Source organism: Physeter macrocephalus, chromosome 13, assembly GCF_002837175.3.
Source record: "Physeter macrocephalus isolate SW-GA chromosome 13, ASM283717v5, whole genome shotgun sequence".
In the NCBI taxonomy this organism is placed as follows: domain Eukaryota; kingdom Metazoa; phylum Chordata; class Mammalia; order Artiodactyla; family Physeteridae; genus Physeter; species Physeter macrocephalus.
The window spans coordinates 7,689,176-7,694,771 of NC_041226.1; the positions used below are offsets into that span (position 1 = coordinate 7,689,176).

At 44.8% G+C, this 5,596-nt stretch overlaps 1 protein-coding gene across 2 annotated transcripts in view; it reads right to left on the reverse strand.

Moving 5' to 3' along the window:
• Positions 1 to 1,114, reverse strand: part of HMGB1 (high mobility group box 1) — a 6,909-nt gene extending 5,795 nt beyond the window's left edge. Inside the window, exon 1 of one of the 2 annotated variants that reach the window (XM_007114993.4) lies at positions 1,028 to 1,114. The gene's annotated coding sequence lies outside the window, so the exon portion shown is untranslated. Of the gene's footprint in view, positions 1 to 456; positions 603 to 1,027 lie in introns of those variants that run through there. The other variant, XM_007114992.4, reaches the window with a different exon arrangement.
• Between the last annotated feature and the right edge of the window lie 4,482 nt (positions 1,115 to 5,596).

Below are 5,596 nucleotides of genomic sequence, written 5' to 3' on the forward strand. Positions count from 1 at the left end.
CGCCCGCCCGCAGCGCCCGCCGCCCGCGCTCGCCCGCCGCCGGCGCCCGGCTCTGCGGCGGCCAATGCAGCCGTGAAGCGCCGCCCGCCCGCCGGCCCGCCGCCCCCCGCGCACGCCGGCCGCCCGAACGCTCGGCCCGGGGGCCGAAAACACGTTAAAAATTTTTTTTAATGAAAAAAAAATTTTTTTGCGCCAGTCAGCGCGGACGCCGCCGGGGGTGGAAACTCGCGGGGCTCGGGGCTCGCGGCGGCCCGGGGGCCGGGGCTCCGGCGCGCGGCCGGGCTCCCGGCGCCCGAGGGTAGGCTCGCTCCGTGCGCAGTTCCCCCCACGGTCCCCCCTCATTTGCCTTTGTGTGGATCCTGACCCGCCGGCTCCCGGCCGCGGGGATCCGGCCGCCGCGCGGGCTGGGGAGCTGCCGGAGGCGCTCTCCCCGCCGCGGCGCTGCCCCAGACTCACCCTCCGCGAGGCACAGAGTCGCCCAGTGCCCGTCCGGCTCTCACTTGCCCCGGCGCTGTCTCTATGGAGCTCAATGTACTGCAATGGCTGTGAGAGCGGGAGCCAGACGCAGCCTCCTCACTCTCTCCGCTCTGTAACATTACTCTCCAGCCAGCGCGGCTCCTATTGGCTACCGCCAACTCACGGGGCTCGCTCATTGGCCCGATACCTCCCATTGTCCTGACCAGAGCCCGTTTGCTATTGGCTGTCTCCGGGGACACGTCATCAAGGATTGAAACAGCGCGCAAATCTGAATGTGTGTGTATGCCGGGCAAAGAGGCTGAGGCGGGAGAGGCAGAGGCAGAGGCAGCAGCTGCTACGGGAAAGCAGAGCTCTATGGTGTATGTGTGCATGTGTCTAACCCAAGCCAGCCCCACGCCCGAGCGGCCGCCGGAGCGAAAAGGGCCTGACTTTTCCACAAGTGTCTCCAGCTCCTCAGGCAAAAGAGACACCCACAGGCCTCCCCCCCCTTCTCACCCCAAACTCACTTCCAAAGCCGTTAAGATAAGAGGCCCGAGACTTTTTAACAGACCTTCAAAAGTGAGAGCGACACGATGAGATCACGGCCCCTGAAAACCGGGGTTTCTGCTCGTGCAGAGGGGCGAAGGCAGCCAAGATTCGAGCTCCTCAGCAACATATGGTTGCATTACACTCTAGATCTCTGGGAAGGCAGGGCTTTTCCTATAAGAAAGTGACACGATCCAGTCAGCCGGCTTTAAAACACCCCTTTTCTGGGCTCCTAAACCCGTACCGTCAGGCTTGCTGAGCAGCTGAAACCTTGACTCACCGAACAGGCATTTAGTTTCACCCTTTTTCTTGGTTTGATCGAGTTTCACAGCTCGTCTAGAACTTTTTATTTAAATACAAAGCACGGTCTCAACTTCCTGGAAATCAAATGATTATTCCATGTAATTAAAGCACACAGCCACTTCGTTTTGATATGGGGTACTCTAGCAGGAAATGTTTGCGAGGGCCTGCTAGAATTAGCAAATTCATTAGAGACCACCTTTTTAACTGTTTGGCTGTTTTATTTGACTTGGTGTGGATTACTGTTATAATCAAACGAATCCTTGTGATGCTATCTTTCCCTCCCATCACACCACTTAGTGCATCCATGTAACTGCTCTAGGATTACAGGAGTTGTAGGTATATTGTTACCCGGAGGATTAGATAGAGGCAGAGAGTGTGTTTCTCTAACTCACCAAGCTGGCGGTATTAATAGCCATACTTATTATGTCTGTAAAGAAAAATGTGCTAGCTATAATAGCCAGTTCTGAAGACTCTACGGTTATATCAGCCCTTTATGAAACTATTATCTATTCCTCTGTAGCCTGAGCAGACCACACCCCTATTCAGTTATAACAGACTTCCCTTTTTTTCACTCTCTGATGGTATGTTTATACACTTCTAAACCCACCAGCCAATTCCTCCAGATGTAACAGACCAAAGTTAAAGTCACTCATTTTATTATGTTAATTTTATTTCATATATCCAGTCTAAGCATCCATAACATAATGTGTTTGCTCAAATTTATTAAGCTATTTGAGAATAGACTTAGAGATAACCTCTCCTGACCTATGATGTTAATGTTTATTCCTTTTATTAAAAAAAGACATAATTGGTCTCAAGGATTATAGTCTTGGTGAATGGACAATACATGTCATATGATCATGAAAAAGTATATTAAGACCATATAAACTAGTATAATGTACACTCGGTGTTTAAAAAGCAAACATCTAAAGTTAACTGTTATATTGTTACCTTCACACATATTTACTCTTCTTTACTTCCCTCTACTAATCAAATTTTATGCTTCCTTTAAGTCTAGGTATTTATTTCAATTCTGTTTTATCTTCTCGATGACTATATTACAAAATATTCATAAGAATTATCCACACTTTAGGTGGCATCCGTGATATCAAAATTTGACTATTATCTGAAGACAGCACTATCGGTATTTTCCAGGAGCAGTGTTGGGTTTGCCCTGGTCCAACCACTTTTTTAGGTTCTTTTACCAGTTGTCTCTAATAGCTTACTCCTGCCAGGGTATGTTTATGGTCACAGAACAACTCAAGAGCAATGGGCCCACACAGGTTTCTATTTCAGCAGGATGGTATGGTGAATTACAGGCACCGGATTTAAATAGACCTGGGTTCAAATCTCAGCTCTGCTACTTACTAGCTGTATGATCTCTGGCAAGTTTTTTTTTTTTTTTTTTACTCCTTTGTGCTTCCAATCTCTCAGCTATAAAATGGAAGTGATCACGGGCTTGTTGTAAAGATTAAATTTTTTCTTCAAAGGTTTAAAATTATGTTATGCTGACCTCTTCAAAGCCATGACTTAGAAAACATCAAGTAGAGTTAGTTAGCCTTGAGTTTTTCTTCATATTTTAATTTCATATGAGGAGAGTGGTTGCAAATTAAGTTTGTTTGTTTTTTTTTTTAATTCTAGCCTCGGCACTAAATCCTCATCCAGTCTAGTGATGGTACCTTCAGTTATTCCCAAGTATAACAGAGGCCATTTCACAGAGCATTAAAACCTGCACTTCTAGGCACATTTCTCTTATTTGCTTTTTGTGATACAAAGGGAGGAACATAAAAAGGAGAGAAACTTTTAAAGTAAACCGTACAACTTCTAGCTCTAACCCTGCAACCCTAACGTTCACTTATTTTATTATATTAGACCCTTTCCTTCTTCAACATGAATCATTAGCCACAAATTGGCATATATTTTACTTTAGGGTTATTGGGTGTTTTAATCCCAACTTACGAAGTTATCTAATTCAAAAAGCCTGAACACTCTCTCCCATGCCCAATTTAGCCAACTAAATTACAGATCTCCATGAATATGGGTTATACCCTTCCTGGAGCCTGCCTCTAGGATAGGAGAAGTGCCTCTCTTCTGGAATCTCATAATATTCTGTACATTAATTACTGTGCTCACAATTGTAATTATCCAGTTTTATGTCTGTCTGTCCCACGGCAATGCACCCCTTAAAGGCAGGAATCCTATCTTATCTTTGCATCCCAAGCACCTAGCAGGGTGCCTGGCATACAGCAGGCAGTAAATAAAGTCTGTTGAATAAATGATTTAATAGCTGAAAGAGTACTTACTGCAAATTATTGTTTTAATCTTCCTCTTCCATCTTTGGCGATAAACATTGGGGTATTTCTAAATCAGAAGGCAGGAAAATAGAACAATAAGTAAATGTTAGGATTAATATTGAGGATAGATGTCAACTGCACCTCATTCTTATAACTTAAAAAGAGGAAGATGGAGTTGGGGGCTAGGGGCAATTGCAAATAAAGACAAATGCATATATTGGTAGTATTTACCAGCTCCTAACTAGGCCAAGGTTATTCCTAGTTGGATACAGTGAACTATGGCAAGCCGAATAAGAATTTATCACAGAAACCTGCAAGAATGTCTGCCCAAAGGTTGCTTCCAGTGGGCCTTTGAAACAACTCTAATGTAAAAAAATACAAAAAGCAGACGGGGCTGTAAGTCTTTGGCTGGAGGATATTGATTCCTCCTCATGCAATGAAGCCTAAAGTCAAGTTATATGAATTGTCTGTTGTCTCTCCTTCTCAAAAAGGGCCAGTTTCTGAAAAGGAATAGAAACAGTAAACCGAAATGTCTGACGAGGTCAACCACACGAAGGCTCCTGTACACTTAAAACCTTCTTCTTCTTCTTTTTTTTTTTTTTTTTTTTCTTTTTTGGATGCTGACAATAAAGGAGAGGAATTCAGGTAGAGAAAAGTGTACAGGTTATGACCTAGGACGCTGAGTCCCACCCCTCAATCCACCACGTGTGGCCCCGGGTAGCCACTAAGGTCTGTGCTCATTTCCCCAACTCTTGCTTAGAGGTAGTGATGCTTCATCTCCCTTGCAAGGACATTACAGGATTAAACAGATGGGCACAAAGAAAGACCCGAGGAAGGCGGAGAGGTGGTGTCATTATATCTGTCAGCGCGTGGAGAGGGGGAACCTTGTCCTGGGCTGCTTAAGTACTTCTGCCTAGCCGGAGTCTTCTGTGCCAGTGTGGCTTGCAGGTGGGGAGATCAGTGGCTTCAGCTGTGGGCAGCATTGATGGCTGAGGCAGAGAAAACGGTATGGAAGTGATTTTTTTTTTTTTTTTTCTGGGCTGCGCTCTGCGGCTTGCGGGATCTCAGTTCCCTGACCGGGGATTGAACCCCAGCTCTCCACAGTGAAAGCACAGAGTCCTAACCACTGGACCGCCAGGAAATTCCCGGAAGCGAATTTATACCAATAATATCTCTAGAACTGTAATATTTCACTGGTGAATAAGGAAGAAAAATTACCTTTTCTTAATAAGGTTCCTGTTCTCTGGTTAGCCAAAGAATGGCACACATGAAGAGGGGGACACTCATTAGTAAAAGTTTTTATAAAATGGTGATCTAAATTCAGAAAAGATCAGTATTTTAGGTCGTGATCTCAAGAGCCACGTCAACAGGCCAAATTCAGGTGCCCTATTAGAAGTGCCATAAACCTTAAAAACAAATGTCTTAGCTCACCTGCTAGGATGGCTATGATCGAAAAGACAGACATGGGGATTATGAGTGAAAATGGAGAAATTGGTGGCATCATACACTGCTGGTGGGAATGTAAAACGGTGCAGCCGATTTGGAAAACAATCTGACAGTTCCTCCCAAGGTTAAACATAGAGTTACCACGTGACCCGGCAATTCCACTCCTCGGTATGTACCCAAGAGAAATAAAAACATGTCCACACAAAAACCTGCACATAAATGTTCACAGCAGCATTATTTGTAATAGTCAAAAAGCAACCCAAATGTTCATCAACTGTTGAGGGGATGAATAAAATGTAGTGTATCTTTGTGATTGAATATTATTCGTCGATAGAGTGGAATGAAGTAGTGAGTGACACATGTTACAACATGGATGAACCTTGAAAACATTATGATAAGTGAAAGAAGCCAGACACACACAAAAAAACTCACATATTATACGGTTCCATTTATATGAAATGTCCAGAAGAGGAAATTTATAAAGACGGAAAGTAGATTAGGGGTAGCCAGGGGTGGAGGATGGGGGGAAGGGGGGTAACTGCTGGTGGGGG